Genomic DNA, 12,785 nt, shown 5'->3' on the forward strand with positions numbered 1-12,785 from the left:
CCCCAGATGTTTGTACCCTTGTGGTTCATGAATTCCCATCTATCATCAATGTTTTGACCCCAGCAGTTTGCCCCAAGCAGTTCGCCCCCAAATGCTTCACCCCCGAATGTTTCTCCTACAGTATTTTGTCCCTGGATGTGTCACCATCTGATGTTTCGCACCTAACATTTTGACCCCAGATGTTTCACCCTCAACTTTTGGGGTCAACATGAAGGAGGTCAACAAAACATCTAGGGCTGAACATACCTGGGGGTAAAATATACAGGACCCCAATTGCTGGGGATTCCTGTGGCTGCCTTTTCAGCAGCTCACCCAGTGTCTCTTCTGGCTGGCCTTAAAGGAGTAGTATCACCCTAGAACAAAAAAAATGGATATACTTACCTGTCGCAGCTGCAGCTCCTTGGGTCACGGAGTGCAGTCTAGCAGTTCCCCGTGATGTCTTCACCTGCTTCTGGCTGTCTTTTCATCTTCCCTGGATCACTGATCCATGAATCATGAATGCAGCAGCAGTGAGGCCAAATGTCTCCAGGCCGCTCACTGACATGACGTCACTCCTGCCTCATTCATTAGTCAATCCAGGGGGCAGGATGCCTCTCCTGTCACCAAGGAATTGCATATATAGATCAATAGTTGGCGGTTTGTAAGTAGAGCACTGGCAGTAGTCCCAGGAAGGGGAAGGTAGACAGCCGAGTCCCCACAGCTCCAGCCAGGCACCCCCAATAGAGGATATCATAACAGGTTATAGAAGAAAAAGCTGGTCCTAGGAGCGCAGAAAAAAGGACTCTGACACCAGGTTGAGTTGAGCAACAACATGTTTAAACGGCATACACCGTCTTCTTCAGGTGGTCCACCTGAAGAAGACGGTGTATGCTGTTGAAACGCGCTGTGGCTCAACTCAACCTGGTGTTAGAGCCCTTTTTTCTGCGCTCCTAGGACCGGCTTTTTCTTCTATCTCCTGTCACCAAGACTCATGGTGGCCTCCAGATCCAGCATGGCCATCGCCAACCCACACAGCCAGGAGAAGATTAGGCAAAGATGAGCAGAAGACCTCTAGGTAAGTACCAGGAGGGGAAAATTGGCAACATGCTTACTGCAACATGATTGCTGAAGCATGCTGCCTTATTTTGATTTTGCTGTTCGGCATGAGAATACCCCTTTAATGCAGGCTATGTATGGAAGCAGGGGGATTGTTGACTGACTACAGGTTAATCCCACCAACCATCTCTGCAGAACTGAGATATTGGCTTTGCTGAAGTAAAGTGGTGGTTAACCATGTTCTACAGAACCTCTTTATCAGGTCTTCAGATGGGGGTTTGGGGATTAGCCCTCACAGAACACTCTGCCACTATACAAAAGAATGGAGCAGCAGATAAAAGTGGTAATCTCACTTCAGGATCCGTTTTTCTATAGATACCCATTCCTCAGATTAGGCCAAGAATAGGGTCCAGTTGTATTCTGCATTGAACCAGCTGTTTATCAGCAACTTTCAGCGCCAACGACAATGACAAGTGACTGGAAGCTGCAGCCATAGCTCTCCATGATTTCAGTGAGATCCAGGGAAGATGTGACACTGCCTGGCAAAGAGCTGATCCACCATGCCATGCCTTATACAGGGGCATGCACTGCTCTGTGCAGAGAAATGCATGTTCTGGATGGGACTCGGTTGTGTGCATTCGGTCTTTCAGCAACAAATGGCCCTTTGAGGACAACCATTAAATTGCTGTGGCCCTTGGTGAATATGAGTTTGACACCCCTGATCTAAGACAAGTGACCATCATTTTACTGTCATGTACTAGTGGTGTTACACTTAATGGCTTCTTTTTGTTATCCATTACATATCATACTGTATCTAGTGATGAGCAAACCCGATCTGGAAAGTTCAGGGTTTGTATCGAACATTGCCTGCTCGGGTTCAAACACACCAACCCCAAACAGGCAATGTTCGGAGTCTGCTCATCAGAAAATAAAAATTACTTCTCTCCCTTTTGCTGAGGTCTCGACCTGTGTGGAGAGTCTTCTTGACCAAGGGAATCCCTAGCTAGGAATCTTGAAAGGGATTCCCTCGGGTAGGATGACCTATTCACACAATGTGGAAGTGCATGAAAGAGGACTGAAGAGGACCTTCCGTGTCTGCCGGTACCTCAGCAAAGGGGTAAGTAGCAATGTATATATTTTCTTTTTACTATCTGGTTAGTGATGAGGATGTGGTGGACAGATCCTCCATTCCTTTGAGTCTCCATACCTATTGAGTTCAATGAAGATGATAGTTTGGGGGTGCTGAATCTGGCAGGTTCATTTCTCACTAATTATATTTTGGGTCTAAGATGTATAAATGTGATCAAGTTAGTTTTTTTTTTAATTCCAAAACTTTGAGTTTTCTAGATAAGTAACTTTACAAAGAGACAAAAAAATATTAACAATTGGTCAAACCAACCAACATTGCAGAACAATAACTCTAAAAAAAAGCCCAAAAACTTGTGATATGTTATTGTACCTGGGTCATTGATCTTTTCCAATGGATAACCCCTTCCAGCAGCTTTAGTTTATTTTTTTAAATATAATATTTTGCAAATTTTATTTAGTTTTGCGTGAAAAGTCACATCCGAGTTACAGCAGCAGGCTCTATGTGCTGCAGGACTTCAGTGGTTACTAAGGAAGTTGGGCCCCCTTGGTAGCAGAAATTGTGGGCGGATTCAGGCTTCCTGTGATACATTCAGGGCTGTTCGATCACAGCCCTCTGGAAAGTTCCCCTTCCCCCTCCCCTCATGTTCTAGGTCCTGCACAAGAGGAGGGCTTCCCCCTGTGTAAAGCCAGTAAAGGACTGAGCACATGGGGCATTGGGGAGCTTTGCAGGGGGCTGTGAACCAGCAGCCCTGTATACATCATAGGGAGCACGTTGATGCCTCTTTCAGACTTGCTGTTTTCCTGGCGATTACCGTGGCGGTTTAAAACCGTGGAGGTAATCGCCAGGAAGATAGAACATTTTTTAAAATGGAAAACTGTTCAGCTTTTGCTGCACAGTTTTCCCGCGATTTGAGCCCATTGACTTGCATTGGGCAAATTGAGTGCTATGTAATGGTTTTGCTGGCGACTACCGCTGCGGCTTTAAACTGCTGCGATAATCGCCAGCAAAACCACTAGTCTGAAAGAGGCCTGACAGTTGCACGTCCCATGTAGCCATTTCCCCCTAGAGTCCATCCACAAGTTCTGCTAATAAGGCAAAACGACCTCCTTATTAGCCACTGAAATCCTGCACAACACATGGAGCTGCTGCTGAAACTTGGATGGGACTTTTCATACAGAAGTGAAGTTACTGGAAGGGGTTTCCATTGCAAAAGAAGATTAGTGCCACAGGTACTATACCATAGCAAAGCTTGTTTTTTTTTAGAGTTACGCTTTAACTATATAAATTAGAACTGTTAAACAAGAAACCTAAACAGTATAGAGGGGGAAGGGTTAGAGAAAAAGAGGAAATAAAAGAAAAATTGCAGGTATTAATGTTTGAATTATTTTACAGCTAAATATATGACCATCAATTAAAATTCAAAGCTGTAGGCGATGCCTCTCAGATAATCTATCAAGCTTCTATTGCTGAAATCTTGCACAAAACATTTAACCCTTGCTGAAATTGCAGCGTATTTTTTGTTTCTTGCAGTGGTGGGATTTCCTGCTATTATCTGAATAATTTCTAAACTGTGGAGCTCTTGCTGATGTTTCAGACAGTTAATGAACCGGTATATATTTGGGAAAAGAGTACCACATGTTTCTTGAAAGCTACGGTGCCATCCTTCAAGATTATTATTTGTTCGCTGTTGATCATTTAATGTTCGTTCATACATATTCCAAAGTTCAACTGGAAACAAAGGTGCCTGACGTCCTCTGCGAGTCAATATAGGTATCTTCAAAATAGTTGGCAATGGGTATGGTTTCTTGTGGAAATTCAGGATTTTCCACTAACTCTTCAAATGAAGGCACAACATTCTGTGTTGGTAGAAAGGCAACTGCGGGTATCATGCGTATCCAAAGAGCAAATTCATGGTCACCTTGATATTGCACCTTGAGTCATTCATTTTGAACTTTACGCCAAACTGACTGTGATAGGTGGAAGAAGCAATCGGTCTTCTTAAGGTTGAGGAATTCATTCTCAAATGCCTGGATTGCAGCTAGTTCAAAATCCAACATCAGGTTGTGTGGCTGCAGTCCAGGTTGCATGTTCTTCAGCTCTTGTAGCAATCTCTGGTATGTTGAACGTCTCTTGTCCATCAGTAAGGCGTACACTACAGGAACAACAAGGCCGCTGTGGACTACATGATTTGTATAAAGTTGCTTGAACAGGGATAGTGTACTGGAAAAAATGCCATCAGCAAACCACTCTTTACTTTGGGCCAGTAGATGGAGATTGTACTGCAGTGTTAAGGCGCCGGGCCTCTCTGACCTTTCCAGGCGCCTGTGCACTGCAGTACTTTGCTCTGCCCTCAACAGGGCAGGAAAAGTACGCCTGCACCGGAGCCGCAGCGTGAAGACAAGAAGAGGACATCATCGTAAGAAGATGGGAGGACCCGGACCGGACACCCATCGGACCAGAACAGAACCGGGACCGCCCCTGGGTGAGTATAATCTAACCTCTTTTTCTCATCGTTCAGGATGTATCGGGGGCTTATCTACAGCATTACAGAATGCTGTAGATAAGCCCCTGATGCTGGTGGCCACAGCTTATAGGTGAAAATTGGGTGACAGGTTCCCTTTAAGGTCCATTCACATGCACTAAGTAGTTGCAGCAGACAATCTGCAGCTAATTTATAGCAGAAAATTCTACACTAAAATTAACATCTAGTGATGCGGGTTTGATGCGACAACCTTGTCCTCTGGCTGTGATTGACAATGGCTGGATACCTGCAAATCATGGTTGGTGGACAAGGTTACTACTCTGTTTATGAACATGGCTGTATCACTGTATCTTAAAGGCAGGACTTCTACTTTGAAGCTGAGCAGAGAATTAAACTGCAACTAAACAAGTGAGGCATAGTGGGAATCAGTAGGTCTAATCCTATATTATACTATCCTCAAAGTTTCCCTTTAAGGCAAAAAAATCACATAGTGTTCTATATCAGCTCTTTGTAATATATAATTTTTCACATATGTGCAACATAAACTTTGCAATAATTCGGCATAATGGAAATGTTAAATGCTTACCAGAGTCATGCAGAAGGAACTGCTGCTGAATGCCATCAATATTGATCCCCTGGAACACCTGGGGAATAACATGTTGATCAAGGGTTTGGGGCAACCTTAGAATATTGCCAAGTTGCCTTGATAATCGTATTGTTCTCTTCAGTGATGCTTTCTTTGGGAGAAGTGCTACAACATTAGAATGGGCTCCTGAAATGACTTCTGTGAGAATCTGTTGTGGTGTCTCCTGTGTTGTCCTTGCCCTGTGACGGCCTCATTGACAAGTGGGATTGCTTCAGGTCTTGCTGCCTGTGCTGCGTGGTTGTGAGGATTGGTTACTTTCACCTCTTCACCAGTTGCTTCATTGGTCCAAACACGTCCCTTGCAAGTCGACCATTTTTCACACACCCAGATGCCATGGACATCGTCAGCCGTTCGTTTGGAAAATACGTAAATGTGATTCTCGTAGACCAACTTCTTCTTCCCACGTTTGGATAGAACTGAATTCATACTTGTAGAAAGTGAATTGCTGTGGAAGCTGACTGATTTTTTTGTGCTAGTACACCTCTCTCTTTGTAGAGATTTTAGACACTGCTATATTCTGATGTAAAGATGGAATAAGAGCTAGTCTAAGGTAACTTGCAGGAGGAAACCTGACATGAAAATTGTTACATTTGCAACAAAACTTGCAAACAAGCAGGTGAGTGCTGGGTCAGGTAAAAGTTCACAAAATGTTTTGATTTTAGAGTGGTTTACATTCCCCACCTAAATCAGGCCTCATTCACACTACATTTTTTTAATCCGTTTATTTTTTTCATGTTATGTTTTTGTAACACAAAAACGTTTTAGAAAAGTTTTGGAAAATGTCTTGTTAAATTTGCGGGTAAAATGCTCTGACACTATAATGCAATCAGTTGTGAGGTTAACAGATGGAAACAGTTGATTTAACATGTCACAAAAGTGCAGCACTCTGTACAATACTTTTGTGACATGTGGATTGATGACGGATGGGAATTCATGAACCACAAGGACAAACTAGCAAAACATCCAAACACAAAATTCTGGGGGCAAAACAGGGTACAAACATCCAGGGGCGAACTCCCGGGGGTGAACTGCAGGGGGCGAAACATTGATGACGGACAGGAATTCATGAACCACAAGGGTACAAACATCCGGGGGTGAACTGCCAGGGGCAAACTGCTGGGGGCGAACAATTGATGATGGACTGGAATTCATGAACCACAAGGGTACAAACATCTGGGGGCGAACTGCCGGGGACGAAACATTGATGATGGACAGGAATTCAAGAACCACAAGGGTACAAACATCCGGGAGCGAGCTACCAGGGGCGTTCTGCTGGGGGCGAAACAATGATGACGGACAGGAATTCATGAACCACAAAGGTACAAACATCCGGGGGAGAACTACCGGGGGCGAACTGCTGGGGGCGAAACATTGATGACGGACGGGAATTCATGAATCACAAGGGTAGAAACATCCGGGGGCGATCTGCCAGGGGCAAACTGCTGGGGATGAAACATTGATGATGGGCAGGAATTCATGAACCACAAGGGTACAAACATGCAGCAATCAGCCATGCATGAGGTATCAAGTTCTGGGCCAGCATTTACAGCTTTGAACTGAACTTCAAATTAAGGCAAGGTGGGTGAGGGATTGGTGTAGGCATGCTGTGCTGTGCTGGGAGCCTGATACCACATGCAACAGCTCAACCTGCTTTGATGCTCAGCCACACTCAGGTGGCACAAATATCAGTTTCGTAGACTACTATTGTCAGAAAAATGTAACACCATCCCCATAGTGAAACATTGTGGTGAAAGCATCAAGCTGTGGGGATGTTTTTTGGCAGCAGTGACAGGGAAAATCGTCTGAGTTGAGGGGAAGATGGATGCTGCGAAATACAGGGATATTCTGGAGCACAACCCGTTTCATTCTGTCAGTGATTTGAGACTGGGATGGAGGATGACCTTCCAAGAAGACAGTGACCCAAAGCATACTGCTAAAGCAACACAAGTGATTTAAGGGGAAATGTGTAAATGTTTTGGAGTCTGTGGTCAGACTTGAATATTGCTATTCACCAGAGGAAACCATCTAACTTAAAGGAGTTTGAGCAGTTTTGACTTGAGGAATGGGCAAAAATCCCAGTGGCAAGATGTGGAAAACTCATAGAGACTTATCTAAAGCGACTTGCAGCTGTAATTGTCGAAACAAAAGCTCTACAAAATACTGATTTTAGGGGGTGAATAGTTAGGCACACTAAAGTTTTCACTTATTTTGTCCTTTTGTTGAACACAAAAAACGCCAAAGGGGTGAATACTTTAACAAACCACTGTAGGTGTATAAGACATACAGTCATGGTTGAAAGTGTTGGCACCCTTGAAATTGTTCAAGAAAATGAAGTACTTCTTCCAGAAATGTATAGCAATTACACATATTTGGCTACACACATTTATTTATTTGTATTGGAACAACAGAAAAAAAGAAAAAAGAAAAATATGCAAAAGGTACACAATTTCACACAAAATGCCCCAAAATGGGCTGATCAAAATTATTGCTACACTCAACTTAATATTTGGCTGCACACCCTTTTGTAACAATTGCAATAGATTGCCTCCAATAACCATCAACAAGCTAGGTAGGACTTGAATCCAGGTCCCAGCTTTCAAAGCAACATTGCTAACCACTGAGCCACTGTGCTGTCTGCTACATTTGCCACTCATGGACATGTGATATTGGATCATTTTCCACTGTGGAAATATGACCAGGTGTAATATTTTTAAATAAAGAGAAATATAGCCAGCTCACCGACAGTTAAAAAGGTGCATGGAACTCCAGCCTGATGAGATGTGATCAATAGTGGAAAAAAGAGGTTTGATGCTTCAGCTCCTTGTTAAAAAAAATCTGAACATTTATTTAATCCAAATTAAAACATACAAATGCTCTTGGACAGCGCTTGAGCAGATAAGAGAAAAAAAGCTGCATCTATCAAAACGCGTCACTTTTTTCTTTTGTCTGATCAAGTGCAGTCCAGGGTCACTTGCATGTTTTAATATGGATTAAGTACATTTTTGAATTTTTTACCAAGGAGCTGGAGCATCCAACCTCTTTCGGCCTCTCGCAGCATACTAACTCTCCAACGCATGAAGATGGAAACTCCCTTGACTTGGTCTTCTCCCGACTTTGCTCAGTGGATGATTTCACAAACACCCCTCTCCCGCTCTCTGACCACAACCTTCTTTCATTCTCTATCAAGAACTGCCATCCCACTCAGGTCACCCCCACTTTCCACACTTATAGAAACATACAGGCCATTAACACCCAGAAACTTATGAAGAATTTGCAGTCCTCATTGGCCCCAATCTCCTCCATCTCATGTCCTGATTCTGCTCTGAACCATTACAATGAAACCCTGCAAAGTGCCCTGGAAGAAGCTGCTCCTCCTATACATAGAGCAACTCGACACAGACGGCGACAACCGTGGCACACGCTGCAAACACGCTTCCTGCAGCGATGCTCCAGGTGCGCCGAACGTCTGTGGAGAAAATCTAATCTACCCGAAGATTTCATCCATTACAAGTTCATGCTAAAAACATACAACTCTGCCCTTCACCTCTCCAAACAAACCTATTTCAACACCCTCATCACCTCACTGTCCAATAACCCTAAACGTCTCTTCGACACTTTCCAGTCCCTACTCAACCCAAGAGAGCAGGCCCCAACCACAGATCTCCGCGCTGACGATCTGGCCAATTACTTCAAAGAAAAAATTGACCACATTCGACAGGAAATCATCTCCCAATCTCTTCATACCAGGCACTGTCCTCCCTCCCCCACTGCATCTAGTTCACTCTCTGACTTTGAACCAGTTACTGAAGAAGAAGTAAGCAGGCTCCTTGCATCTTCTCGCCCGACCACTTGCACCAGTGACCCCATTCCGTCACATCTCCTCCAGTCTCTTTCCCCGGCTGTCACCTCTCACATAACAAAAATATTCAACCTTTCCCTCACTTCCGGTATTTTTCCCTCCTCATTTAAGCATGCCATCATACATCCATTACTTAAAAAACCCTCCCTCGACCAAAACTGTGCCGCTAATTATAGACCTGTCTCTAATCTTCCCTTCATCTCTAAACTCCTGGAACGCCTGGTCCACTCCCGTCTTACCCGCTATCTCTCAGATAACTCTCTTCTCGACCCTCTTCAATCTGGCTTCCGCTCTTTACACTCTACTGAAACTGCCCTCACTAAAGTCTCTAATGACCTACTAACAGCTAAATCTAATGGTCATTACTCCATGCTAATTCTCTTGGATCTTTCCGCAGCATTCGACACTGTGGATCATCAGCTCCTCCTCACTATGCTCCGCTCCATTGGCATCAAGGACACCGTTCTCTCTTGGTTTTCCTCCTATCTCTCTGACCGATCCTTCACTGTATGTTTTGCTGGTTCCTCCTCCTCTCACCTTCCCCTTACTGTTGGGGTTCCTCAAGGATCAGTCCTAGGCCCCCTCCTCTTCTCTTTGTATACTGCCCCTATTGGACAAACAATCAGTAGATTTGGGTTCCAGTACCATCTCTATGCTGATGACACCCAATTATACACCTCTTCTCCTGCTTTCACTCCGACCTTCTTAGAAAACACCAGTGATTGTCTTACCACTGTTTCTAACATCATGTCCTCCCTCTATCTGAAACTGAACCTGTCAAAAACTGAACTCCTCATGTTCTCTCCCTCTACTAACCTACCTTTGCCTGACATTGCCATCTCCATGTGCGGTTCAATCATTACTCCAAAGCAACATGCCCGCTGCCTTGGGGTCATCCTTGATTCCGAGCTTTCATTCACCCCCCACATCCGATCACTGGCTCGCTCTTCTTATCTGCATCTCAAAAACATTTCTAGAATTCGCCCTTTTCTTACTTTCGACTCTGCAAAAACTCTTACTGTTTCTCTTATTCATTCCCGTCTGGACTATTGTAACTCTCTACTAATCGGCCTCCCTCTTACCAAACTCTCCCCGCTCCAATCTGTCCTGAATGCTGCTGCCAAGATCATATTCCTCACCAACCGTTACACCGATGCCTCTACCTTGTGCCAGTCATTACACTGGCTCCCCATCCACTCCAGAATCCAGTACAAAACTACTACCCTCATCCACAAAGCACTCCATGGCTCAGCACCACCCTACATCTCCTCTCTGGTCTCAGTCTACCACCCTACCCGTGCCCTCCGCTCCACTAATGACCTCAGGTTAGCATCCTCAATAATCAGAACCTCCCACTCCCGTCTCCAAGACTTTACACGTGCTGCGCCGATTCTTTGGAATGCACTACCTAGGTTAATACGATTAATCCCCAATCCCCACAGTTTTAAGCGTGCCCTAAAAACGCATTTGTTCAGACTGGCCTACCGCCTCAACGCATTAACCTAACTATCCCTGTGTGGCCTATTAAAAATAGAAAAACAAAACAAAACACATAATCAGGTTCATTGCATCGTGTTCTCATACACTTTATGCAGTTAATAGCCCTCTGTGTCTGTACTGCTACATACTTAGGCTGTTAACTGGTTCATGCAGCTTTACATGAACACCCGAGCCTTACACTATGGCTGGTCCAAATAACTAAAGCAATTGTTACCATCCACCTCTCGTGTCTCCCCTTTTCCTCATAGTTTGTAAGCTTGCGAGCAGGGCCCTCATTCCTCCTGGTATCTATTTTGAACTGTGATTTCTGTTATGCTGCAATGTCTATTGTCTGTACAAGTCCCCTCTATAAGTTGTAAAGCACTGCGGAATATGTTGGCGCTATATAAATAAAAATTATTATTATTATTATTTTTTTTTTCCTGTAATGTTTTTAACTAATTTGTTTGTTCTGGTTCTTGTTATGTCCTTTTAGATCTTGTTTGCAGATCTGATGTAGTTTTAGGTCAAATCTATGCAGATATTGAAAATTCTGAAGTGTTCAAAAACTTTCAAGTAATACTGTATATACACAAGCTTGCTTCTTTTCATTAGTCCTGAATTCCCCTTTAACAGATACATGAAATGGAGAGAGAAGTTTACAAGAGATTCTCAAAGTAAACTATAAAAAAGAATAGAAAAGAAACACTAGTCTAATAATACCCGGCATAAAAGTTTTTATATATAGCCATAAAAACGCCCAATGTGAGTAGTTGGAAGACATGAAGACACTCTGTACTGCTGAAACAAATTAGAATATAATGGATACAACAGAGAGGTGATTTTTGTTAGTTAATTTTTAGTATGTAAGATATAATATGTTTCTCTGTTCCACTTGTTATTATGCAATATAACTTTTCTGCAGTTTTGTTTTCTTCTATCCAAGGTATCAAATTTGAAAATGAGACCTGTTATTTCTCTTGTAGAAAGACACTGTTTTTAACTGCAATGCTGTCATCTTTGCATCTTTAGAAAAAGAAAAGAAAAACAGCAGCATGTTGGGCTATTTTGTCTGTTAAAATGCACCCTGATGGAAACCAGATGGACGGCATAATAGTCAATGTGATACCTCCAGCATGTAAGGATCCAGCACTTCTGTTAATGTCATTGCTCTACAACTATGATGGAGAAGAAATATGGAATTAGAAAATGCAGGTGTGAAAATGCAGGACTTTACAGATTGGGTGCACATGTATGAAGCTCACTCAAGTATACAGCCGACCCCTAGCTTTAACAACGAACAAAGGCAACCACTATTGCAGAATCTAGTAAAATTGATCGAATGTTTGCAGGTTGAAGTCCACTAGATTAATATTTTTTTTAATTATATATAAATATAAAAAGCACAGAAAATATCACTTTTCTTATTTCGAATTGATGTGTCTGTAGAAGTCTTGGTCTGGTTAAATGTAATAAAATATAAAACTAATTAACCCATAAGGTAATCAACATAAGAAAAAAAGGAAATGAAATGACAGAACTGACGTTTTTTGTGGCACTGTACGCTGAGGGAATAGGAGCCAGTGAAGAGATTTGCAGAGGGGGGAAGCGGAGGAGTAGCAAGGAGAGAAATGAATTAGTCGGGCAGCAGAGTTAAGGATGGACTGGAGAGGTGCAAGGGTGTTAGCAGGGAGGCCACAGAAAAGGATGTTGTAGTAGTCGAGGCGGGAGATGATGAGGGCATGCACAAGCATTTTAGTAGATTGACGGTTGAGGAAAGGACGGATTCTGGAGATATTTTTGAGCTGGAGGCGACAGGAGGTGGAAAGAGCTTGGATGTGTGGTTTGAAGGACAGGGCAGAGTCAAGGGTTACTCGGAGGCAGCGGATTTCTGGTACAGGGGAAAGCGTGATGTTGTTAATTGCGATAGATAGATCAGGTAAGGAAGGCTGAGATGGAGCAAAGATGATGAGTTCAGATTTGTCCGCATTGAGTTTGAGGAAGCCAGAGGAGAAGAAGTAGGATATGGCTGATAGACACTCCGGGATTCTGGACAGCAGAGAGGTGATGTCTGGGCCAGAGAGATAGATCTGAGTGTCATCAGCATAAAGGTGGTACTGGAATCCATGGGACTTTATGAGTTGTCCCAGGTCAAGTATATAGATTGAGAAGAGTAAGGGTCCTAGATCAGAGC

Source organism: Ranitomeya variabilis, chromosome 1 (assembly GCF_051348905.1).
Source record: "Ranitomeya variabilis isolate aRanVar5 chromosome 1, aRanVar5.hap1, whole genome shotgun sequence".
NCBI lineage: Eukaryota > Metazoa > Chordata > Amphibia > Anura > Dendrobatidae > Ranitomeya > Ranitomeya variabilis.